We start from the raw sequence: 27350 nt of genomic DNA on the forward strand, positions 1-27350 counted from the left end.
CCCAGACCGCCTTGAATTGATATTTGCACCTTATAATAATTTGCACGTTACCTCCTCTATTCCTCACAATAATCCTGAGATCAGAGATTTAGTCTGGTTTACAAATGAAGAAACTGAGTCACAAGCTAAGTGTTAGTTCGGCCTCAGGACTAACAGAGGCTTTGAACTCAGGATGCCTGAGGGCAGTGCTGGCTCCTCCTACTCCACAGAGCTGCCTTCCCAGTGGGCTAGCAGCCCAACTCCTTCAGATGGGGACCCTGGTCAATCCTTTTATTTTTTATTTTTTTAGATTTTTTAAAATTTTATTTTTTATATTTTAAAATTTATATCAAAATTAGTTAGCATATAGTGCTGGTCAATCCTTTTAAAGGGGATGAGAAGAGAGCTCCAAAGCCAGAGTGTAGCCCCCACTTTTCTTTTTTTGGCCTCAGCTGCTTGTCTGTTTTTCAGTTTCCAAACTATGAAAAAGAAATAAAAATAGGGATAAGAGTGTTCTGTTGCTTCCTTAATGAACCCACCTGCTGGCTATTGCCAAAAATTCCTTTAAAGAAGCACAAATCCCTTCATTCTGCACGTATAAATAAAAAGCTTAAGATGCAAATGCCTGGAAGCCTTAACACACAGATATAAATAAGTTCCACTCAAGTCCAAATGATAATAGAATATTCTGTCCTTCTTGTTCTGAGCTAGAAAGCAGAAATAAAAAATCACCAGTGGTCCCAAGGCTTTGCAGTATTTCTAAAGGCAAAAAGTATATAGATATAATGTTTTTCAGCACCTACTCAGTGCCAGGCACTGTGCTGGGTGCTAAAGATTCAATGGTCACCCAAATAGACATGGTACCTTCTTCCATGGCACTGAGAGTTGAGAGAGAAATGCAAAACTTAGGCGAGTAAACAAGAGCAAGCTTATTGTGAAGGGGACTAGAGAGAGGTCTTCCCAGGCAGAGTGAACAACATTCAGAGGCTCCAGGCTCAGTGTGGAGCACGTAAAGGGACCCAGGAGTGGAGAGCCGGGATGGGCAGGTAAGGGTGGCAGCAAGGTATGAGAAAGGTCTTTGGCGAGGGACCTTGAGACTTGAACGCAATCTTACAGGGCACTGAAGGAGAGCTCAAAGGGCAATGGGAAGACAGTCAAGGGCTTTATAGCAGGAAGGATAATAATATGATTTGCATTTTTTTTTCAATTTAATTTGCTGCAGCATCAGGAATGGGTAGGACTATAGTAAGAACAATGCAGTCATTTGCAGTCATTTGGGATGCTATGATGGAAAAGTGGAGATGGGGGCATAGATGCCCCAGAGATGTTAGCATTTTAGAGTCTTGGAAAAAGAAATCAATGAGATTTGGTGATGGGATGTGGGGATAATGAAGAGAGTCCAGGATGATCCAAGTTCCTGAGGTTAGGTTGAGATGGGCAGGGGACAAGGCTGCAGGTTGACAGAAGGGCCACCACAGAAGAAGGAACAGGCCTTGGAGGGAAGATGATGAACTTAGTTTGTGGCAGGTTGGGTTTAAGTCCACGTGAGCATGGAGACACGTGGTGTTCACGTGGCATTTTGGCCTTTTAGTGGCTAAAACTGCCTTCCCTGGGCCATGTGGCTGGATCACCTCCACACCCAGTCATTCTAGTCTGGTCCTTCCTTCTGTCTTCCCTGAATCCATAAAACACAGCATCTACAGACAGTGGAACAGAAATGAACGTTCCTCATGCGTTCTGTGTTCTCTGTGCGGTCTTTGTTCCCCGGCAGAAGAGCAGAGGGAGAAGCCAGTTTCTGCAATTTGCACATTGGAGATATTGGAGATATTCTTCTTTACCAGATACCCGCTGCAGAGCAGATCACTGCCTCTCAGCAGCCTGTCACAGGCACTCGTGCCAAATGTAGGATTCCAGAGAGCCAAGGGCAGGAGGGGAAAGACTGCCTGCCTCCGTCGCCATGTACCTTTGTGAGCCCTGCAGGTGGGCCCGGCCAATGGAGTGACGGGCTGCTATTGACATGGCCCCATTTTTCAAAAGGCGAATAAAATTAAACCACCACGAGAGAAGCAATGCAGATAAAAAGTCCATCTCAAGACTCCTTATGTACTCTGCAGTTCATTTTTTTCCTAAATCCTTTCATTGACTATGAGAGAGAGAGAACAGAAGTCCTTCACAGTGGCTAAACTGTGCCTGCTATGATGTCTCCTTTCTGAGCAAGTTTTTAGTCAATGGACAGAAAGGAGCCTTTTCCGATCTCCTCCCAGCCTGGAAAAAGCTTGTCAAACTGTTCTCTCTAAATCCTACCCCCATGAAGATTTCTGTGCTCCAGGCCTGGTCTGTTTCTAAAAAGCTGGGAACATTGTATATAGACAAACAGCAGAATTCCCCTCCGGGAATGGGCTTTTAGGAGCAAGTGAGAGACCCTCTGTCTCTCCTCTTCCCCTGCCTCAGAGCTTCTCTTCCTCCCTCACACCCTTCTTAAGTGAACAACAAATGTAAAGGCCACAGTTAGGGATGTCTGAAATCCCTGTGAGGAGAAGTAGACAGGTGTGCCTGGATCTCACAGGTCTCACCCACAGATCTCACCCAAATGTTTGGGCCCTGGTCCTCTAGAAAAGCAGAGACGGGGGCATAAAAGTGAGAGGTCAGGGGGTGAAGTGAGAGGTCAGGGGGTGAAGGTCAAAGGCGGGTAAGGTAAGTCAAGGTGAGAATGGATTTCATACCATGTGCTTCTACTCTGGCCGGTGCTAGCTGAGAAAAAGAGCCAGGGGCTTAACAGAAGCTCTTTACTCGACACAAGGGACTTCTCTGGAAAGAGCACAAGGAGAAAGGCATCTCATACTCAGAATGGTGCACAGGAAAGAGAAAGGAGAGAGAACACCCCACCTATGTCTCACCTCCCATTTGTCAAGTTTCACCCCAGAAGAAGCTTCTCCCCCCCCCCCCCCCCCCCCCCACTTCCACATTATGTCATTAATATCCTTATATTAGGTGTGGAATGCCATACCTTCCAAGGTGGTGGTTCCGTCAACTGCAAAAGGGGGGGGGGGGGGGGTGGGAGTGCAAAGTGGGATATATGGGGCACTGAGAGGGAGAGAGAGAAGAAGGAGAGGAGAAGGAGAAGGAGGTCAAGGAGAAGGAGAAAGAGAAGAGGGAGGAGGAAGATGAGAAGGGAGAGGTGGGGAGAGGTGGGGAGAGGTGGGGAGGGGAGGGGAGGGGAGGGGAGGGATAGGAGGGAGTGGCAGCAGCTGTAGCTAAGGAAATCAGAGAAGGAGCCTAATGTGTCTGTCCCAGTACAATGGGTACAATGGGTGATACCCTTTTCTTTCCATGGAATAGGTTTTAGTAGAAATGGAAGGGAAAACACAAAGGAGGACCTGGGAGGGGTGTTTATAACAAAGGTCTGAAGGATATACTGAGTGTGCCTAGAAGGAAAGGATTGAAGGAATAAGGCTGGTTATGCCTGTGCATTTTGTATCAGGAACCCAGGGACAGAGAGCTGTGAGGGGGCCTGATGGAGGGGACCCCGGAGCCAGGATCTGCATTGTGGAGGATTAAGTACTCAAAGAGGCACATAGGTGCTTGCCCACAGAAGAGAGTGCTTATAAAACCAATCACAATGATTGGCGATGAGAAATGCTGCTCTACACCCCAACCTGCCTGCCCCAGAAAAGGCCCAAGGGGGTCTAGAATGGTATAGAAGGACTCACTGTCTCTCCAGCTCCTCCTAAGGATAGATTGCACATTGATATGGGGGAGGGGAGGGAGGCAAATGGAAGAGGTCAAACTGAGTGCCCCTATTTCCTGGACAAGGGCAGGACTGAGCCCCTCTCCTTGGCAGAGAGGGAAGGAACCAGGGCCCCCTTTAAAGATGTTCCATGGCCCATTCCACTTACCTGGCCAGAGGAACAAGAGCACACCCTGCCATGTCTTTTCCAGGCCCCATGCCTGAGTGGGATTTGCTGACAAAGCACTCATTTCGGGAGCAAAGTTTTGGGGGTTCCTCTGTTGGCCACATGTTGCTCTCTTGGGAGTAAGTTTATTGGCTTTTTCCTGGCAGAGCCCCATCCAAGCCTCCTAGAAGGTGTGCTGGATCCCTGCGAAGTCAGTTACAAGGGAGCCAGGGCTTGGGCAAGATCGGGGTATCCATTGAAACAGGCCCATAATGTTTTGGACCGCTCAAGGCTAAACCTCGGTGACAATAAGTATTATTTGTCTAGCACCCCACAGAGTGCAAAATGCCTTCACCTTCACTTTCTCCTGTCTTTTTATAATAACAAAACTGAAGTTGATGATAAACAATCCAGGCTCATGAGGTTATTAAGAGTTCCCAAGGTCACACAGCTGGTAAAGACTTGAGCCCAGGTCTTTTATTCCTAATTCTCCTCTGATTCTGTGTTGGAAACCTAAAGAGGAGCCTGAGACATGAGACTTGGTCACTTTGATTATTCTAATTCAGAAACATGGTTCTAAATTCCTGCATCTAAGGTGGCAAGGGAAAGTCTTGTAGGCCTAGGTCTTTAGACGGCACCTACCCCACACTATCATGGGCAACAGCCCTGAAATCATCCCTATCAGGCATTTTCAGTCCTCACTGCCCGCTCCCCACCCCCTCCTGCCTGAACTATTTCAAGAGGAAATCAACAAGCATTTCCCAGGCTGCTTGTCTCTAGCTGGCTTGCTAGCAAGCTCGGGCTCTCTCTCACTCTCTCTCTCTCTCTCTCTCTCTCTCTCTCTCTCTCACACACACACACACACACACACACACCCCTCCTGCTTCCCCCCCAACACCCCCTCCAAGTGCTGCCAGCAGAGAGGCTCCCTGGGAATTTTAATAGCATCAATCAGCCTCACAGCTGGGGGCAGAGATAAGGGTGCAGTAGTCCTTCCCTTAAAACCCTTCCCCTGGATTTGTGAGTCTAACTCTCACTTCTTCAATTTGGGAGCCCTTCACACAAAGACAAACACGTACAATTACCAGTTTCAATGTGGAGAGAGGGGAGGAGAAATCAGCCCAGCTCCCAGCCCGTTTATCTCCTTATCACAAGGATCCCTCCGTTTCCTCCAGGCAGCCTCCAGGTCCTGGTCTGGGGGAGCCAAGCTAGGGGTGGAGGTCTGGCGGGGCGGGGGGTATTCCCGGAACCCAGGGAAGCCCTCTTTGAGGATCTGGGTCACTCCTGGACTTGAGGCTATGGTGAACCCAGAGCAGCAAACTGGGCCTGCTTCCTGACCTTCCTCTTCCCTTGGATGTCCTTCAGACCAAGCAAGCAGAGGTGCTAACCTTCTTCCTGAAAATACTTGTTTGGTCCTTTCTTGTCCCTTCTTTATACAATAGGCATTCCTGGACTATCTTCCTCCATCTCCCAGATTTTACATGGCTTGAGGGAGAAGACACTGGCTTTTTCATTATTATATAGTCCAACCTTTCCAATGGGCTAAGTGGCCCCATGATGTAATATAAGGAGACGATCAGAGGAACTGTATTAAAATACGGGGGTTTATTTTCCCCTCACTGGTGTGTGTCTAGGGCCCACTGCTTAACCGCTTTCTGCCTCAGTTTCTCCATCTATAAAATGTGAATAATTACTATCTGGAAGAGTCATGGTAAGGACTCAATGAGATAGTGCTTGGGGAAGTCATTGGCCCCCTGAAGGAGTCAGGCATAGCTCCCTTCCCTGACACAGGGTTCTCGAGCAAGTTCCCAGTGTCTTTATGCTTAATTGAAAACCAAAGAAGAACACCACCCTTCACTCTGAAAATCACTTTGTCCTTATGGTTCTTCATTTCTTCTCTTAAAAACATACTGTCAGGGCACCTGGGTGGTTCAGTCGGTTAAGTGTCCAACTCTTGATTTCGGCTCAGGTCATGATTTCACGTTTTGTGGGATTGGGCCCCGGGTCAGGCTCTGTGCTGACAGCAAGGAACCTGCTTGCGACTCTCTCTCTCTCTCTCTCTGCTCCTCCCCTGCTTGAGTTCTCTCTCTCTCTCAAAATAAATAAAAATAAACATTTATAAAAAACATACTGTCATAAACACTGAAGACTCTTAATTCTTTTTTACTGTTATTCATCCCATTTCACTTAAACTCCAGGTAAAAAAAAATCCACCTCTTTTCTAACTCCAAGTCACCAGGGAGGGCAATTCTGGTTTTCCCTTCTTCCCATACCTCCCTCCCCTACACACACGTGCACATACAATTGGGAGAGAAAGAGGTCAGGGAATGATCAGCTCATTCATTCATGTATTTGTAACCACTCTACCTCCAATAGGGTTTCAAGGAAATCAACGAGTGCCTCTACAATAAGATACATATTTAGCCTGAGTTAAAAGTAAGCCGGTGAGGACTCCGGGGCAGGGGGAAGAGAGTGGTTGGAGGGGTAGGAGGAAGGGGCAGTGTGATGTCAGCCCACAAAAGCAACTCAGTTCCAGAAGCAGCTCTCAGAAGAACTGGAGACTTGACAATAAGCCACAGGCTTCTACTCCCTGCCCAGACTGACGCTTCTGGGGGGAAACGATTGAAAAAGAAAGCCCCTGAAAGTGACGATCTTGGCAACATCCTCTCCATGGGGAGATTTTTCATGGGGAGGAAAGTGTGTCGGAACCACGGAGGTTATCTGTGTGGAGTTAGGAGGAGGTAAAACCGTGGCTGCTTTCTGGATAATCTTCTGTCAGAGGTGGGTCACATGTTGGACATCTGGGGAGCAGATACTCCCAGTTTAAATCACCAAATCGAGATAACCTGGGGCTTCACTTGGAAAATGCAGTTCTACCCCAAATTCAAGCAGGCCCTGCCTTTATGACATGGGACTGCTGTAGAGTCATAGTAGCCCAATAAATTAAACAACAAACTGTTATCAAGTTGTCCTCAGAATTCAAAAACTATGGCGACTAAAGACAGGCACGCCTACGTACACACTCAGGCATCGTGCAGGTCCACTTGGAGTCCAATGAACTGGGTCGGGGGAAGGCATCGAGAAGTATCTGTTGTAAGGGAGGATACAGTTTTGTTTGGCCCTCTGAGTCTGGGTCTGAAAATTAAACTGAGAAAGATTCATAAGAGAAAAGCATCAATTTTATTGAGTTTGTCTACGAAAGTGGGAGCCGTCACAAGAGAATGAAGACCCAAAGAAATGGCCAGAGCAGAGAGGGCTTTTATACCTTTAAGTCCAAAAAAACAATATATTTGTGAAGAATTGGCAAGACAAAGGGGTTTGGGTGGGGGTGGGGATAGTCCAGCTGGGTCTAGGTAGACTTTACCTTCCTTAATTAGGAAGATAAGGGTTAGTTTAACAAGGTTTGTTTGTAAATTCCTCTGGTGCTTTTTCGTGTCTATTGAGAGTCTCTCTCCAGCAAAAGGAGAATTTATTTCCTGCCTTTGGGAAGAAAAGGGGGAGCTTTTTACACATTTCCTGCTTTTAGATTGCCTTCAGCTCGGGGTGCCCTGGTGGCTCAGTCAGTTGAGCATCTGACTTCAGGTCATGATCTCATGGTTTTGTGGGTTTGAGCCCTGGGTCGGGCTTTGTGCTGATAGCTCCGAGCCTGGAGCCTGCTTCGGACTCTGTGTGTATCTCTCTACCCCTCCCCTGTTTGCCCTCTGTCTCTCTCTATCCCTCAAAAATAAAAATAAACGTTAAAAAAAATTTTAATTGCCTTCGGCTCAAAATAATTTTTGTGTGAAAAAGGCATCTTTGGGGGGTGACATATACTGGTTTCCTTCACTGCCCTCCTTGTGGGGATGAAGTCCCCAAGGTTACTGGTTTGAGCTGTCATGAAGACTAGGAAGCAGCGCGGAGACTGGCAGAGCTCATGATGCCCATTCCAATATATGTCTCTCCCACATTTCTTTACCTTATTTCTTGACTCAGGCTTTTGGCTCTGCCCATCCCACCCTCAAGTTCCGATCCTCACCTTCCCATCTTCCCTCCTCTCCCCCACTGACCCCGGCCCTGCAGCGAAGCCACTGCTGGTATTTTGACTGCTCCTTTGTGGGAATGCGACAGTGGGGCCCTCAGAGGCCACAGCACCAGGGGTTTGATTCTCCCCTATTTCTAAGGTGATACCTGGATTATTGGCAATACAGGTGTTTACAACACATACCCAGCATTCACGTTGCTTGTTTCTGTTAAACTATTGATTCTTTCTCTTGGCAGCTGACGGGAGGCTTTGATGTGGGGCTGTGTTGTAGTTTCTAAAAGGAGGGAGAAGTTGGTGGGAGGATTTACAGCTGTTTGAAGCATTCCTCCGCCCTGGCAATTGTTCTGGAGGGAGGAGCCCCGTTGATTTTCCCTGCTGGGGGCAGCTTTCCTGAACCCTGTTTCTCTCCGAGAAGGAGAGAAGGGAAACTCAAGTGCTTCCAAATAAAGATCTGAGTAATGAGATTTGATCTGAAGGGATTTGTTCTTAAACTCGAAGAATTTCCAGATGCGATCCGTAGCACCAGCAGATTCTGTTCCTTCCAGACGGGGCAAAGGGCAGGCTGTGCTGGAGATGGGGCCAGAGGGGAGGGTATTTATCAACCCCTTCACCACCCCATTCCCCTTTTAAATTTTTCTGCCTAAGAGAAGTCCCCTGTCTTGTTGCAGCAACTCTCAGCAAGTGAACAGTGCTTTCTGGGGACCTCGTCTTTGTTAAGCAGATCTGCAGTGATACAGTAGAGATTTTAATGTGCAGTGCTGTGTTTTAATAGACTATTAAACTACAGCATTACACATTAGCTGGCTACAGCACAATTGCAGAAATATCGAAGATGTGCTCTCAGGAAAGCACTCTTTACTTTAATGGCAAGATGCTGCAATAGACTGAAAATCTCTGCCAAGAGAGCAAAGGGGGAGGCAGCGGGAGGGAGGATTTGGGGCCTGTCACCTGGGCTGATACAAACCCTCTTCTTACTCTAGGACCTGAGTCTGGGAGGGCGACCCTCATCTATCTGTAACCAACCCAGGACCTTTCTTCTTGTAACGGAAAGGTTGGCTTCTTGTAATGGAAAGGTTTTTGCCAAGTTGTGAGTTTCAAGGTCATTGGGTGCTCCGGGTCCCTTCTTACTGGTCTCAAGTTTGGAGGGACTTTGAGGCATGTGGTCATTTGTCTTCGTTTATCGGGGGCTGGAGCTTTCATTTTTGTGGTTTGCTCTGTTCTCCGTGGCCTGAATGACAGGAGTATGAGGTGGATAATGTTCTTCTTTGGAAAAGTCCTATTTCTCCAGGATTTTCTTCTCCCAAGCGCTCCCCTCCTCCCTCACACACCCTCACAAGTACCTGCACCCACACCAACCTCCTGTCTCAGCAGTAAATAAGGAAGTCAGAAATACAGTCGGTTCCCCCTCCTCATTTCAGAGGAGGCTGGGCCAAGTCTGTCCCCAGGAGAAAACGAGCAGATTTCTCATCAGCCCTATTTTCAGAGATGGACTCAGTAGCTAGAGGACCCTCTCCAGCCATTATGCAAAGTAAAAGTCTAGGCAGGTTGCTTTCCACCTGTGTTATTGTGCAGCAGAAATAAACCTTGAGAGCAGAGCCATCCAAGCCTTACCAGATGAGAGCTATGAACAGCATTTTCCAAAAAATCTATCTTATCTTATAAGCCTTTTCCTACTGTGCCTTCCTGCTGTACAGCAACATTTAAAAACCAAATTGCAAATTCCAAAAAGAGGCCGGTGCCTTCCCAAGATTTGCACCCCCAAAACACACTCTTTATGCAAACGTAGGCCCACAGGAAGCCTGGAGGAGGCAGGAAGAAATGGAAAGACAAGGGAAATAACCCCCAAATCAGTAGTACAACAGGACTTCCCCCATCTGCCTAAATAGTTTGCTCATTCAGCCTTGGAAGTAATCGCTTTCTTACTCACTCAGTGACATTTTATTCTAGGTGAGCAGACGAGAATGTTAATTTCATTCATGCTGTCTCCTATGTATTATTATGAGGACGGGTGAATTGCATCCTTTTTCTCTTTTTAAATGGAAGCCTTGTGAATAGGGTAGGCAAGCCACCGTCCACAGGGTAGGATTTGCCTTCTCCAGCAGATCCCTGTCATGCCACCTTTATAGCTTCATCTCTCTGGGGCTTGAAAGTGCACATGCACACACACACAAGCACACACACGCAAGAATGGAGTTTCACACACTGCATATTTAAGCCTTTAAAAATATATTCTACAAACAACATGCATGTGCCTGAACTTTTTCCCCAACAACACAGGGAGGAATAAAATATAAAGGAAATACCTTTCTCATCTACTTACCTCTAGACTAACTCCTCAAAGGCCACTAACAGTTTGTTTTTAATTCTTTTGATACTCATTATAATTTTATTTAAATTTTTCTTAATGTTTATTGATTTTTGAGTGAAAGGTGGGGTGGGGAGGGGCAGAGAGAGAGGGAGACACAGAATCCAAAGCAGGCTTCAGGCTCCAAGCTGTCAGTGCAGAGCCTGACGCAGGACTCAAACCCACGAACTGCGAGATCATGACCTGAGCCGAAGTTAGACACTTAACTGACTGAGCCACACAGGCACCACTGATAGTCATTATAATTTTAAATTATATATATTGTTTATTTCAATTCGAGAAGCTCTATACCCATTTCCTAAGAGGAAAGGAGACAGAGATATACCTCTCCACCTTGGTTGTCCTTCTACGTAAATTGGCTCAACATCTCAGGCAACACCTAGAAATCGCTTGCAATCTTAGCAACAATTAATTAAGAGTGAGCTAAAAAACACTTAGGCTAGGTGCTGGGAGGGGCTCCGGGGGAAGGCTAGGGGAAAGGAGGGAACTCCAGGAGGGGGGAGAGAAGGAACCATAGATGAATTTCTTTGACTACATGGCCTTGTCAGATCATGTAGCTGCTTTCTCCCCATTAGTTAAAGGATTACAGGTATGGGAAGGAGAGCCTTGATGGGCAATTGCTTTAAGAAACCCAGCTCTCTCTACATCTATCTTCATTCACTCAAAAAACAGGTATATTCGTGTCAGCAATAAAGAATTTCCCCCTGTGGTAGATTGCATTAATGGCCCAATTTGATACCTCTCCCTCTCTCCATGTCCTTTGCCATGTAACTTTGTAGTCAGAGTGAAATTTCCATCCTGGGTTTAGCCATGGTCTTTTTCCATTGGCCAACGGGATATTAGTAGACAAAGCGCAGGCATACTGGTATTGCTCCTTCTTGTGCTTCTGCTATCACCATGAGAAGGATGAGCCCAGTCTAGTGTTTAGTCTCCAGTGGTGGATGAGAAGAAACCCATGGAGTAGCGCCGTCCCAGCTAATCTGCCCCAGCTGAGGGCCGAGACATGAGCCAGCCAGCCCAGGGGACATCAGCCGTGGCCAGCTTAGATCAGTTGGACCCTGCAGACTTGTGAAAAATAAACATTGCTGGTGATAAGCCACGGCCATTTTCTAATTTGTGTTACGCCACAATTTTGTGGCAACAATCATGGACCCACACCCCTGCGGTCTTCCAGGAACTGTGCAGCCAAACTCCGGAGGAAGCAGCAGGGAACAGAACAGCCAAACTCTCATGGAACTTATATTCCAGCCGAGCACTTTACAGTTTACACCCACATCTTGCCCGTTTCGTCCTTTTGACAGTGAGTAGCAGTCCGATTTTTGAGATGGGGAAACTGAGGCTCAAGAAGGCTAAATAACTTACTCGTGGTAATAACATAGTAAGTGCCAAGGCTGGAATTTGAACTCCTGTCTTCTGACTCCCAGTGCTTCACTCTTTCCACTGCTCCAGAGCAACCTGCACCTCCTGTGGAGGTCGGCGCCTCTCACTGGAGATCCAGAGGGACCTGATTTTGGTGCGAAGACAGATGGGAACGGCAAGTCTGACCCAAGGAGTACTGCTCTGTTATCGACAAAATGAGAAACAACTCTCATTTTTATCCCCTGAAATTGTTCCTCCTTGCAATTAAACCAATCTCTGTTTACAAGTATTTAGCATGATTCTAGAAATTACATTTTGAAATTATGCGAACAGAGAGAGAAGGCAGCCCACACAGTGAGCGATTTCTTGTGGGTAATTGGCTGCTGGTTCTGGCTCCAATGATGCCTTCTCTTTTAGAGCATAATTAGTGATTTCAAAAGAAACTGTTAGAAATGGCCTAAGTCTCCAAAGAAAGGCTTTTCTAGCTCCTCACATTAGGAGATCTACTCAAAAACATGCTGACAAATTTCCCTTTTTGTTTTTCTCCTTTTTATAATGACCTCCCAAGCTATTTTTCAAAGGTTGAAAAGGTTGTGGGTGTATAGAACTCTTCCAGACATGGGAGAAATCCCAGACTCCCATCAGAAAACACAGAATCTCTTTCTCCTTTCTTTCTGTCTCCCCATCCTTCTTCCTGAGAAATACAGAGTATTTGGAATTTAACAAGGTGCATTCATTAGGATTAGATTCAAAAGTTTAAATGAAATAAAAGTTTACCTCTCTCTCCTATAAGAAAACATTTAGGCACTCATGAACTGCTATCGTGGTTCCATGTTCAGCAAAGATGAGGGATCTTTCCGGAGGGATCTTTCATCCTCAAGGTCACCTCGTGATCTGAGATAACTGAAAGGTAGCTGGAGATTCAACCTTGACATCCACATTCAAGCACCAAGAAGGGGGGAGCGTTAGCTCCTCCCAGTTGAGTCACTTTTAGGGACGTTTGTCCGAAGTCCCGCAAAAAATTCGACTTACAATTCATTGGCCAGAACAGAGGCCCATGGCCAGATCTAGCTAGCTGCAAGAGAGGCTGGGATCAGCGCAGCTAAATAGAAGGTTCTGTTACTAAGGAGGAAGAAAAGAATGAATACTGGGGCAGGAAACTAGTTTCTGCCACAAAAGTAACAGTGGAGAGATGGCGACGTGTAAACTGAATGAAGGCATGGCTTGGTTGGTTTGCAACTAATATTAAAACTAAAAAGATATGCTTAATTTGTCAGCATCATGCTAGGAGCTGGGGACGTAAGAGGGCTTTATCTTTTGCCCTGTTCTGTTCAACAATGTTATCCATGTTTTGGGTGAAGACCTTGAGAGCTCTCCCTCTCTGCGGATGGCATAGACCAGCAAGTTTAGCTACCATGTAGGATAACAGATAGGATCAGGATCCGGAGCTCTGGAAAGACTGAAGTGTCAGGCAGGAAATAACAAGAGAAATTTAAGAAGGAAAGATATAAAATGCAGTATTTAGATCTACAAACGAACTGCACAAGTGCAGGATGAAAGAGACCTGCCTTAGCTGTAGATTTCATCTCCATGTATTAAAAGTGAGATGTGGCTATCAAAGGACATAATTGGTTCTGGCCTTTGGCAGAAAGGAACAGGAAGCTAATATTTACAGAACATCTACAAATGCCACACCCTTTGATGGGTCCTTACAATGATTCTGGAAGGTAAGTGTTTTCTATCCCCTGAATCACAGACCAAATAATGGCCCAAGTTCACACAACTAGGAAGGGCAGAGCTCTGTTCTTTCCTCTCTCCACAGACACGGTCCCTCTGGGGGAGGACTGGAGGGACTGAGAAGCCCTGTTGTTTACTACCGGCCCTATCTGAAATTCCCTTTGTAAGGACTGCTCCTCAGAGGACAATTCTAACTGGCTTGGAGAGCACTTTAGCCAGGTAGTGTTAACAGCAATTAGTTCATCTGATTAAGCAATTAGCAGTCTTTGTCACTTAGCAGAGATCAGGAGCCCAGAGGAACCAAAGCAAAACATAAACTATGAAGGGAAAAGATGGGAGGGAGACAAGCCAGGGAGCAACTGAGAATTGCGGGGAGAACCAGATGCCTGTGAAGAGGTGAGGGACCACAGAAGCGTAGCCACACGGAAGACCCACAGCACCTCCACAGTATCCTTCAGATGAGGAAATTGAGACACAATGGCGAACAAGAATTTCCCAACTGGTGGGTTCCAGCTGGCAGGTTGAAATGGTTCTCCGCTCTTGCTACACATTACCTGAGAACTCTTAAAATATCCATGCTGGGGCTCCCCTCCAGACTAATTAAATGAGAATATTGGGGAAGGGGCCAGGCACTGGTGTTTGTAAAAGCTCCCAGGTGATTTTATTGTGCAACAAGAATAGGTAGGTTTGGAGACCCATGTGGTGGGCTGGTCAGGCAGGAAGTACAGCTCCAGCCAAGGATTTCCCAGGGCAGGGGGTGTAGGGCCCTCCCCCTGGTCTGTTGGGAATGTCATCGCTATCACACAACCTGCTCTCTGCTTGGGAATGAAAGCACTGCTTTATCAAAGGCTGAGAATTCCAGGGGAGCAAAGGATCGCAGACCCTGGAGTCATTCATTCTGGCCTCATCCCAGGAAAAAAAAAAAAAAAAAAAAAAAAAGTGGTCTCTTCTTAATCCCTCCCTGGCTTCATTTCTGCCTAGAATGCCCCACTCCTCCATGAGCCCTCTTCTGAAATACCCATTCTTCCCCAAATTGTTCCCCAATTTCAAGAAACGGAGGCTTTCTCTGCTTCTCTTACTTTGCAGGATTATGCAAAGACCTCAGTACACTTTTTGCTGTTGTGACCTATCCCAGTTTTTACACCTGGGCCAAGCAAAGCACCAAAGTCACCTAGACATAAGGACTCTTGGGGCTTATCCCCAAAATCCAGGTCCAGGGTGGGCTCAGGAATCTGTATTACCAAAAACACTGCCCACTTTAGCTAGCTTTGCTCTTTGGCTTTTATAACATGGTTCAAAATGTTGAGGAGGAATCCCTCCTAGACTACTGTGGTTTTGTGCAGCTATTTGTGTATGTTTTGGGGGTGGGGGGTGTTCAATTGTGTCACCTGGGAATCACCGGGTATTCATATTTCTGCCCCAAGAGGAGGGGAAGTTGAGGAAATTAATTTTGATTTTATACCCAAGTGGGAAGTGACGTTTTCCACCAAAAAAAAAAAGTGAAACTTCTCTTCCATCTTCACAGTGTGGAAAGCACTGAGTGTAGCAGAGGGTGAAAAGAGAATACAGACACTGAGAAAGGGAGAGAAAGGGGTGAGCAGTGGACAAGCAGAATTTTGTAGAGGTTTTAGAAAGACTAACCTTTAAAACAATTAGTTGATAGTGATTATAAGGTGAAACTCAAGATTTCGTGCTAATAAGAAAGAGATACTCCAGCTGAGATCTCTACAAGATAACCATATCATAGGATGTGTGAAAGGGGGGATTGGCAAAATCTCCATGAAGAGGACTGTAGATCAGACAGAAAAGACACTATTCTCTGACTCACCAACTACAGGTCTGTGTATGTTCCCTGAGGAAGAATAATTAGAGACTGATATCAGATCTTCAAGATACGGTCTACATAACTGTATGTGAACAAACACTGGAGTAATATGTGTTTCTAAAATGTTCTCACTCATGGGATGCTTGGGTGGCTCAGTTGGTTAAGCAACCCACTTTGGCTCAGGTCACGATCTCGCGGTCTGTGAGTTCGAGCCCCACATCAGGCTCCGTGCTGACAGCTCAGATCCTGGATTTTGCTTCAGATTCTGTGTTTCCCTTTCTCTCTGCCTCTCCCTCACTTGAGCTCTCTCTCAAAAATAAATAAACATTAAAAAAAATTTTAAATATAACAACTGGGAAGCAAGCCAAAAATACAGAGAACAAACTGAGGGAAGCTGGAGGGGAGGTGGTGGGGGGATGGGCTAAATGGGTGATAGCATTAAGGAGGGCACTTGGGATGAGCACTGGGTATTGTACGTAAGAGATGAATCACTGGGTTCTACTCCTGAAACCAATACTACACTCTATGTTAACTAACTTGAGTTTAAATAAATAAATGTTTAAAAAAATAGTAAAACTGAAAAAAAAAATTAGAGACCTGAAAAAAAATTTTTTTTTCTCATTCTAGAATGTGGGCTCAGTGGTTGTCTTTTTGTCTTAGAGTAAAAAATCTCAAGATTAAACAACAACTTCAGGCACTGATTATAAATATGAAGATTGGGGCGCCTGGGTGGCTTAATTGGATAAGTGTCAGACTCTTGATTTCAGTTCAAGTCATGATCTCACAGTTTGTGAGTTCGAGCCCCACATAGGTTTCAGCACTGACAGTGCAGAGCCTGCTTGGGATTCTCTGTCTTCCTCTCTCTCTCTTTCTCTCTTTCAAAAATAAATAAATAAACTTTAAAAATAAATAAATATGAAGATTAAGATACAAACTTCATTATTACTGTCAAGATGTAGTGCCCAGGAAAGTAGAAAACCAGCAGTCCTTCCAGACCATATTCCCAACAGGGCTTATTTATATATGGACCCTGCTATATGTTTGATGCATGGAGCAAATGCTTTATCTAACCGGACATTGGATGGCATTAGCCATTGTTTTGCCCATGTATTTCTGTCAGTAGAAACTTAAACTGAAAGTTCTTTGAGGACAGGAATTATGCTCAGCTCAGGCTTTTCTCTGGTACCATGCATGGGCTAGATGCTAATCAGGTTTAGAAAAATGTTCCCCCACCCGCAGTCAGCTGTTTATGCCTGGGACTCAAGCAGCCCTTCTCCACTTCATCTAGATCTCTTTTACGGGTAGTAATCTTCCTCCTTTTCACTTGAATTTTTTATGAGAAATGGAAGATTAAACAAATATAGCCAATTGGGAGAAATAAAGCCTATGGCTAAAATTGGATTGATCTGCATTCCTTTGGGTTTGGTGGCTCATTCCCCACATTTCTCTAAGAGTTGAATCTTGCCTAATTATTTCTCTGGGAGGATTATGATCAAGAGTGAGTATAGGGGTGCTCGGTGGCTCAGCTGGTTAGGCGTCCAACTCTTGATTTTGACTCAGGGCGTGATCCCAGGGTTGTGGGACCGAGCCCCACTTTGGGCTCTGTACTGAGCATGGAGCTTGCTTAAGGTCCTCTCTCTTTCCCTCTGCCCCTCTCCCCCACTCACATGCACTCTATCTATCTAAAATAAGAAAGAAAAAAAAAAAAAGGCGGAGCACCTGAGTGGCTCAGTCCGTTGGGCTGTGATGGCTCTGACTGACTCAGGTCATGATCTCATGCTTCATGAGTTCAAGCCGCACATTGGGCTCTCTGCTGTCACCTTGGAGCCTGCTTTGGATCTTCTGTCTCCCTCTCTATGCCCCTCTCCCACTCACACGCATGCACACACACTCTCTCTCTCTCAAGAATAAAAATAAAGAAACATTAAAATAAATAAGTAAAATAAGAAGAAAAAAGAGTGAGCATGTTTGGAGGCACAAATAGTCAAACAAATGTTTTATTTGTTGCGTACAGAAAACCAGATAACCAAAGGAAATCCAAAGTGGAGAAGGGAGGCCCAGGAGAAACACATCAGTAGAGGGCTGGAGCCTGTTTCAGATAGGATTTGAATTCTTGTTCTGGAGGGTGGAGTGGTTAGAGGATATTCCTAAATTCAAGTGTTGAATGTGCTGGTCTTCAAGCTCTGAGCTGAGCCTTTTGCCACTGAAGCCCCGTGGAAAGCAATCAGAACCATTTAAATTTGACATTTCACAAGCTAAAAGCAGCCGCTTCATGCTCCTGTGAAAGTACCTAGTGGCTTTGCCCAGAAGTTTTCTACCAGAGAGAGGAATCACTGCAGAGGATGTTTGCATCTATTTTGAAGTTCCTAGGTGTGCAAGGACTCGAGGTCCCCATGATGGGTCTCCTCTCCTTCTGGCACTTGGGGAGGCCCAACACTCTGGAGAGGTCCTTGAACATTTTCCCCCAATGTCAATTGTTGGTTTTCCCAGAAAAGATCTTGAACTTCCACCTTCCTCACTTTTCCCCTCGAGAGCCTTTGTAATATCTGGTTGCTAAATGTACTGTCCTTCATCACAAGCTTTCTGAAGATAGGTAGATTCTACTGTCCTTGACGATTCTCTGGCAGCCCTTGGCATCTCTCCCGGCAAACCTCTCACCCCTCCTCAGTCATCTCAGTGTATAGTGTGTAGAAGTACCAGTATCATCTTTCTGGGTCTGAAATCAGGTGTGAGGTCAGAGTGATCCAAGCGAACACTTGGGTGTTCTCACCCACTTGGGTGTTCTCACCCATTTGGGTGGGTGGAGTGGGGGATACTGTAGTGCTGGGAAGGGGCTGGGTTACTGATGCTGAGCTGGTATGACATTCACCCTAACATCTGGGGTCATGAGGAGGTCATGACTATCCAGGGTGGACAATGGGGTGTTGCATAAAGAGCTCCCCAGGCAAAGTTTTACAGGGAGGGAGAGTCAAGATAATAATTTGATGGTAGAAATCATTTGAAACATTTACCTAGATCAGATATTTATAAATGCAGTATACAGGAGTATTCTTAACCTGAGGAGGAATCAACAGGGCTCCATGATAGACTTTAGGTAGTCTATAAAACCTTTGAAATCATAGTCAAAATTGTGTGTGTGTGTGGCGGGGGGGGAGGTCCATAGCTTTTATCAGAATCCCAAAGAGGTATAGCACATGAATAGTTAAGAACCAATCAGTGACTGGTGCTTCCAGCATCTCTAACCAGCCCTCTAGCAGCAGGAGACTTCTGGGAGAGCAGAAACCATTCCTCATCAGTGTATCATTGTTAGAAACATTGCATAGCCCAGCCTAACCCTCAATGGGAAAGACTTCTAAACAAGACAAGAAACACAGGAACCAGAAAAGAAAATATGGACAGGCTTATTATAGACACTTTTTTAAAAAATTTAATTTATTTGTTTTGAGAGAGAGAGAGGGCATGAGTGGGTGGAGGGGGCAAAGAGAGAGGAGAGGAAAAATCCCAGGCGGGCTCTACACTGTCAGTGCAGAGCCCAGTGCGAGGCTCAATCCCTCAAACCATGAGATCGTGACCAGAGCCGAGATCAAGAGTCTGATGCTTAACCCACTGAGTCACCCAGGCACCCCCAGAAAGTTTTTATACAGGAAAAAAAAAAAACTTGTAAATAAAATGAAAAGCAAATGATAAGGTTTGCTATAAAAATATTTGTAATCTACATAATAATAAAAAGTTAAGTCTTAAAATAAAAAAAAAAGGTTTAAAAATGGGGAAAAGACCTGGAGAATTCATTTATAGATGAGGATATTCAAATAGCAATAAGTATTTTAAGAAGACCCACAAACCTCCCTAATGATCAGATATGTACAAACCAAAACAGAGACACATTTCTCACCAGTTAGTTTGGAAAAATGGAGATCAATGGTGTCTCATGTGGTCACAAACTGTTGTGGGAATATAAACTAGAGAAATATTTTCAGAGAGAAACTCAATAGTTTCTAATTAAATTTAAAATGCATATCATTTTTGTTTCAGAAATTTCACTTATAGGAATTTTGTCCTCAGAAAAGTCATGCAAGCATGTACAATGTTTACTGAATCAATGTATTAGGAAATATCTGACAGCAACATAAATATTAATTGATAGTAGAATAATTTACAATACATTATGGTTGATCTATACTGTGGGATATTATGCAACCATCAAAAAAAAATGCTGTTGCTTTCATGTCATGACACGGAAGAAGGTCCATGTTATATTACCATGCCCAAAAAATAAATTTATACCATAGTAGGATCCTATTTTATCTTTATTATAAACTACAAAACAATGCATATATGGGTGAGTAACGTGCACGTTCATGGGTACACATTTCTTATGGGCATAGCCAAAGTTCTGGAAAAATACATATTTATCTATTAAATTTATCTCCCTGTGATATTCGGGACTCACTGTTAAAATCTGTTTACATGGGTGCCTGGGTGGCTCAGTTGGTTAAGCGTCTGACTTTGGTTTGGGTCACGATCTCACAGTTCGTGAGTTCGAGCCTCATGTCAGGCTCTGTGCTGACAGTTTGGAGCCTGGAGCCTGCTTTGGATTCTGTGTCTCCCTCTCTGCTCCTCCCCACTCACGCTCTGTCTCTGTCTCTGTCTCTCTCTCTCAAAAATAAAATAAACATTAAGAAATTTTAAATAAATAAAATCCATTTTCAGTGTGTTGAATTCTCAACCTCCGTGTACTACTTTTGTAATTATAAAACCAAAAACTCTCCTTCAGAGTTCATCTCAACACAGTTGTGATATGGTTTGTACAGAGGCTGTTCTGACCCAGTTTTGAGGGCCTGGATAGAGTTTTGTCAGGTACCCTTCTTAAGCAGACAATTAATTTCACAACCCCAACCACCTCATTTATGGGGCTCTTCACTCCAGACTGTTATACACTTGTGCTAATCACCCCAGGGCAGGGACCAGATGATCACGGATAGCCCCGATGCCCCAGAGCCTGGTTACTCAACTAGGCAATCCTAGACTGGTTGACCTCGTTTCACATATTCCTTCCCACGGAAACCACAAGAATGTGGAACTTTCCCACAGTTCTGTTTTCTCTCTCTGCCTTGTGACTGACCCTGGTGCTTTCCCAAGTGGTCCTGAGTGGTACACTATGCTCTTCCCAGGAAACTGTGAGTATAACTATCAAAGACTCTCCAGCTTCTCTCTCTTGATGTGAATCTGGCCTTACTATATCTCATCTGAGGTAATATGGTTAAAACATTAGTAAAACGTGCTTGGCTGTGCTTTCAAGGGACATCCCATGGGTAGATGCCCAGTGGTCATAGAGTTAACACCAGAACTACCCCTATTTTATCTGCCTTTGCCTGGCATCTCCCCTTGGCTTTCACCATACTGACCTTTGCCCGGGTTCTGATGCTTCTTCTCTCCTGAGCTTGCACCTGATGCACCTTTGGCTCCATTTCCTGGCTCTGACTTTACCTCTCCCATCTGGTCCAACATCTCAATGGAGCAGTTATTGGCTAATGACCTGCTGTCTGGCCCAGCTCCCAGCAAACGTGACCCAGCTTCATGGACAGTCCTATAGCAAACATGGCCAGTGAAGCCCAGAGACACAGCAAAACTCTGAGACTATTAGACCTGGTGCAGGCTGAAGCTTGGGTCAGAGAGCAGGCAGATTGTCACAAGTTTGGAAACTTGGGAAACCAGCACTTATCAGCAACATCTCTGAAGCCATTCCTATAAATAGAAACTTGAGCACATTGTGGACACTGGAGCTGAAGCAAGCGGGGTTTTAGGAGCCAGATGGACACAATGAAGGGCAAAGCAAGGGAGAGGCCAAATGGGTGAGTTGACTAGAAACCAGCACACCCATAGATGAGGCAGTGCAGGTAATAAAGTGAGAGGGATTTTTAATAGCTCAGGTTTGAAACCTGGTTCTCCATAGGAGACTCTTAAAAACTGAGAATAAACTGAGGGCTGATGGGGGGTGGGAGGGAGGGGAAAGTGGGTCATGGGCATTTTGAGGAGGCACCTGTTGGGATGAGCACTGGGTGTTGTATGGAAACCAATTTGACAATAAATTTCATATATAAAGAAAAGAGACATGGTTCTGCTGCTTCTGTGCTACCTGCACAGACGTGGACACTTAAACCTTTCAAGCCCTAATTTCTTCATCTGTTAAGCTGGACGTAATGATGCCCACCCATGCCCACCTCACAGGTTGTTGGGAATTCCATGCCCTGTGTCTCTCCTCACCAGAGACCAGAGATCTAGAAGGCGTGCGAACTGCCAGTGGGAAAACAATTGACAGGCTCCTTGTGGGGGACACCTTGATTAAGAGCCAATTAGCTTCTTACATGTCTCTGCTCTGGCCCTTCTAAGGCCCTCTGAACAGGAGCTGTCATGATGTGGTGGCCATTGCTGAGCCATGGAGAACCTGAGAGGGAGGGTCCTGATACTTGGTTGGGCATGAATTCTATCCCTTTCGTTTCTCCTCATGTTGCAAGTCTAGCCTCCACAGACCTTCCAATCCCATGCCCTTCCCCTCAACACCCCCTGCCCCACCCACATACCAACTTTCTTCGCATCCCTCGTTGGGGCTGATGAGTTAAGAGTTACACATCTGTGTCCAAAATCTCAAGCCAAGACGTGAACTCCCAAAGCTACCTCTGCAACCCCATCTTGTTCACCAGTTCCTCAGGAATCTCAAGCAATTTCCATTATTGGCAGACACGGCGTTTCCTTGTTGCGTTCCACTTTCATACAACTGGAGTTTGTAGACAAGAAAAATACAGCTGTTACGCAGCACTAACTGGGCTTTTATGTCGCTTCACAGGCAGGAGACTGGCTGTGGAGTGCCACACACCTCCTTATCACGGCTTGCGTGCTGGGACCTCTATTCATTTTATGCATTGTGTATCTCGGAATTTTCCAGGATGTGGTGAAGTCGTGTTGCTTGCTCTCAGAATTATGCAAAAAGCTATTCTTTTTCTTGAGCAAGAAATCGTAGGCACTCCAGAACCCTTTTGACTCAGGCAGAGCTATGGGGTGGGTTTTCCACAAAAGGCAGAAGGAATGAATTGACACTGACTATGTTAACTAGCCCTCCCAAGGGGAGTGGGGGCCCCTGCTCCAAGCCAAGTATGAGGGCCATTCTGAGGCAGGAAGCCTTTAAAAATTCACAGTGGAGTTCAGCTCCTCTAGCTTTGGGGGTCCATTATGTATTGGCTGGGAGAGCTGTAATCATCAGTTGCCTATTTTTTAAATTAAAATAATTAGGCCAATGTAATGTTCAGAAGGCCAGAATTGACAGCCTCTGTTTGTCAGCAGCAGGGTCCAGGAGGAACTGGAGCTGTGTAGGCCCTTTGGGACTAGCATCCTGTGAGCTGAGAGTCAGAGAAGATATTACCCCACAGAAGGAGGAGGAGCAGAGGCCTTCATCCTGGAGGGAGCCCTTGGCCTTCTGCAAAAGGGGGATAAGTCATGCTTGTCCAGCCATTGGGAGCATCTTGGGAGGTTCATGCTTCTCTCTGCTGCTTTCAGACCTCAGGACCCTTATCAGTGGATACACACACTGATTTGCCTCCACGGGTAACCACTGTAGCTGCAAGTTCCCTGCAGGTGTTAAGGGATTCTGCTCATTTCCTCTCTGTAAGTTTTCAGGATGTAATAGAAGGAAGGATGAAGGGTAGGAGGAGAAATGAAGCAAAGTGCTTGAGGAGAGAACCTTCTGGGTGATGGCAGAGCACGGCAGCTTCCGAAGGGAAGGCCTCCTTACCTCTGCTAGGGTCACTTTGAGCTTTCACCACTCAGGGGGTTAATATTTCTGCCCCCAGAGTAGGCTACAGGGAGTGGGTGCTGCTTTTGCACTGTGGGTATCCAGCAGCTCCTCCCCCCCCCTGCCTACCACACCCTCCAAAGTTTGGGGTGGAACCGTAGCCTGTGGGGCTTTTGTCCCACAAACTTCATTAGGATACAAGCCCAGTCTCATTACTTGAGCCTAACTTTGCCACGTTAACCTGTAGATCGGACATTCAGAGACCCTACTGGGCCCACATCTAACTTTCCCCGTCCTCTGTTTGTAGTGGCTCCATCTAAGTCAGACCCTTTTGGACACTGAGTGAAGATCCTCTTGTACCTCTTCTAATATCCGATTTCGTGGCTCTGTGGAATCTTATACACAATGTCCCTAAATAAGACCTCAACCTTAGCACAGAGCTCAGCCCTCTATTATCTCATCCCTCTTCACACTGGGATCCACAGTCTCATCGAAACATTGACACATGACCTCCACCCCCACTATTAGACGTGTACCCCCAAGAAATGCCATCTTAGACTTCAATTTTCTATTCTTACCCAAAGAGCCTTCCAGAGTGAACTATTTTGTGGCCTGTTGCCTGTCCCCAATATCAACCAGACACTTCCTGGGAAACTGATTCAGGGTCAGACTGTACAAAATGAAGACATACAAAATGGAAAAGAGAATTCTCTCTCCTCCATCTTTCCATTCCACCCCAGAGAAAAGATGTTCATTCTTGTAATTACACCATAACTATAAATAATAGGTTTATTTCTTTATCTGGATTCACCAACTTCCAGCTGCATCTATTGCTCTAGGTAATGCTTACGACACAAAAAGTTGGGAAAAGTTGGAGACATTGCTCTATCTGTACTTGTAAGTAAATCTTTTTTCTTACAACCGCTCCCTACCTCCTAATGCCCCCTCTTTGATGCACTGTGTCTTCAAAGCCAGTAGGTGTTTATGAATGTGAGGGTTCACGTTGGGATGGGCTTTGATGATGACTGGCAACGGTGGCCATTTGGGACATGTGTTAAAGGAGAGGACAGATGGCAGAGTGAAGCCGGCATTCCCCTGCAATTTTGCATTCTTCCACTATTTCTCCTGCCCAGACAGCACTGGGCTAGAGCAGGGTCCTAGGCCTGTGGGTAAAAAGCAGATCAAACACCACCTTTGTCCTCCACATCCGGCAATGGCTGCTGGTGCGCCATGGGCTGCCAGTGTCCCTTCCCAGCCCCACCTGTTCTCACACCAGCCAAGGGAACTGATGGGCCACAGACACTTCACAAGCATCAGAGACTTAGAGAAATGAGGCAAACCTGAGAGACGAGATGTGGGGGGAGAAATATCTGGCCTGAGACTCCCTGCTCACCCTCTCTTGGGCCGAACCAACCTCCTGCCTTCCTCTTCCATTGTCCTACAAATCTGATGTCCTCCTCTTCCCTTCTCAGCTCTGCATCGTGCACTGTCATGACCCAGGAAGGAAAACCAAAAGCCTTCAGCCATCCTCCACACAGGCAAATTCTCACTGGCTGTTTTCTTCTAAGACTTCAACTTGAATTTACTGGGGCTTCTCCATCTGGATCTACGCTGTCCAGTAGGATTGTCACTCGTCACGTGTGTGACTATTTAAACTTAAATGAATTAAAATTAAATCAAATTAAAAGTGGTCAAGAGCCACTTATGGTTAGTGGCCACAGAACTGAAAAGCAGAGAAATGAAGCAGTTCCATCCTTACAGAAAGTTCTGATCTATACCTGACTCTGAGCTCCCGACTCCCCTTTCCTCATATTTCCATTCCTTTGTAATATACACAAGAAAACACTTTTTTTTTTTTTTTGTCTAAAGCTCTTCCTAGTCAAGGCTCCACTCATCTCTGTGTAAAGGAAGTTTGTTCAAAGATTTTCCCTACGACAAAGGCCCACCATTCCACCTCTGATAAGAATTGCACCTCTCAGCTGGAATGCTGAAACACAGGACTGAGTTCTCTTCTGCTTTCGGGACAGGGATGGGATGCAACTCAGCCCCCAGGGGGCCCAGCAGGCCAAGGCCAAGGAGGAACCTGAGTGCTGGACTTAGATGGGCAGTCTGGAAGACTCTGTACAGACACTGATGATCAGAGCTGAGCAAATCGGAATCAGGCACTTGGGCAAAGCATGAAAGACCATATCTAAAGATTAGCAGACCGAGAGAAATAGAAGCGAACAGTGAGGTCAGTGAATTCAATTCTCTTATCTGAAGAGGAGAACCCTGAACTGGTTAAACAACCGGCACAGCTGACGATGAAAGGCCTCAAAATCTGTGTAATGTCGGAATGTAGCAAACAGATCGACTCACAATGAAGTGCAAGCACATTAAAGAAAGTGCGTGGTGCTGCGGGGAGGCCTCACCAATGAAATAAGCACGCTTCAGAAAAAGTTTACTCTAGAATGGAATGGTTTTAAATAACTCCCACTTTTCTTTTGACTTTTGGCATAAAATGGGACAGTTACCCTTCACAACACAGCAAGAGTTGAAACTTACGACTCCACGTGAGTGCGTGAGTGTGTTTGTGTGTGTATGTTAACTAGAAAAAAAATCAAGAACTTTTGTTGCTGTTGTTAAATACCAACAATACTCATGTTGAAAACAATGCATTGGTCTACCCAGAATGAAAGCAGTGAGGGGCACGTAGTAAGCAATCAATGAGTACTTGTTGATTGATTGAAAATAAATCACAAAATAAAAATATAAATTAGGAGTTTGGGCCTCTGCTGACCATCCTTTCCCTAGACTAATGAGTTGTTTATTTCGCTGGCGACAGCTTCCCCTTAGGGTTTGTTAGTGCAAAATGGTGTTTACTGAGGCTGGGCATGTGCTAATCAGTGTTAGAGATTAGTCTGTACCTCGAGCAGTGGTAACTCCAGAGACAAGACAGCGGGGACAAAACTTCATTTGTTTTCATCTCACAGTGGGTTCTGATTTAATTCACGAGTCCTATAAACAAGGAATTCTGTGATTGGCATCTCAGTAAGTGGAGGGGCCCTGTACACTTGGGACATGTCCTGTGTTTGAAGGGCTAAGAAAGAGGCACTGGCTGGTTAGGAATTTCAAACCAGACAGTCAGGTCTGTAAGCAGGAGCTGTGAATACTTGTACTGCATGTGGCTTGTGCATGACGCTCACATTGCCAATAATAGCAACTGAATGGGCATTTGTTGTTTTTACTGCTAAGTGTCCATTTCTCCTTCTTCAGATGAAAGCGATCTTACAGATTGCTTTGGAGGGAGTGATGTTTCTCTTCCCGCCCCTCGTGTTAAAGCGATGGCTTACTAGCCATAAGGAAGACACTCCAAAATGTAACATCTCAAAAAAGACACAAGGTTATTTGTCTCTCGTATGACAGACAATCCGGAGCCAGGAAACAGGCTCTGCTCCATGCGGTCAGCCCGGGACCCAGCTTAGCAGGGCAGATCCGCCATCCTCATGGTTGCCAAGATGGCCCCAGTCTTTGCCATTTCCACCCAGTGGGAAGGACAGGAAACACGGAGGAGTGCCAGTCCTGGAGGTGTCTACATATCACTTCAGGTCATATTCCGCTGGCATGAACTTTGTCCTTGACTACATTTGGCTGCAAGGGAGACTGGAACTTAGAGTTTCCAGTCAAGCCCCGTGTGTTGCGGCCATACTCTAGGCAAAAGGCAAGCACATAATCAAAGCTAAGGCAAAGGACACCGTCCCACAAACACTCTCCCTAGAAATTTGAATCTTGAGCAGCGTGGCAAAAAGCCTGGAAACGGCTGGAGCTGGGCCAGCTCAGTGGCAGCATCCTGAAGAGATCATTGACTGATTTCTGCCATCCGCACTCCTGGAACCACCCTAATCCTTGTCTGGCCTTTTCACCTCTCCCCATGGCATTGCTGTAGGTAGCCGTTGTTGTTCTGCTAACCCAAGTTGGTGTTCACTGCTTCCAAGAAAGACGCACCTGATCCAGCTCCCTCTCGTCAACCACCTAACGTCTGTCCCAATGACAAAGATTTCTCGAGTGTCACCTGTTGCCAGACAACGTTCTAGGCACCGGGTTACATCATCGCGCCCTCACTGAGCTCTGTCTGCTTCACAGCCACATCCTCTGATTTCCTGTGAGCAAACCTCCTGGCATTCAGGGCCCTCTCCTCACTTTCTCCCCGGCAGCCTGAGACTCCGGATCGCACTCTGCAAGTTTCCCACAAGGGCAAGCGCGGGTGAGGAGATGATCAACACGGCTTGTGCTTTCCATGGGCACTCTCACTTTTATTTTGCCTGGTTTTTTATGTTTGCAATATGTAAATTAATTGCCAGTGCATCTTGCAAGTAGGTTATGTCCGGGCAGCGATCTGACTATTG

The 27350-nt window shown here is 45.8% G+C and overlaps 1 long non-coding RNA gene across 1 annotated transcript; it reads left to right on the forward strand.

Annotated features, from left to right (window-relative positions):
* Window positions 1-21242: 21242 nt before the first annotated feature.
* On the forward strand, window positions 21243-25719 carry LOC121028592 (uncharacterized). The gene is made up of 3 exons (XR_005789332.1): window positions 21243-22838; window positions 23805-23862; window positions 24438-25719. It is a non-coding gene; the product is annotated as an uncharacterized LOC121028592 (long non-coding RNA).
* The last annotated feature ends 1631 nt before the right edge of the window (window positions 25720-27350 follow it).

The sequence above is a fragment of the Herpailurus yagouaroundi genome, unplaced genomic scaffold (assembly GCF_014898765.1).
Source record: "Herpailurus yagouaroundi ecotype Mexico unplaced genomic scaffold, PumYag 28, whole genome shotgun sequence".
Taxonomy (NCBI): Eukaryota; Metazoa; Chordata; class Mammalia; order Carnivora; family Felidae; genus Herpailurus; species Herpailurus yagouaroundi.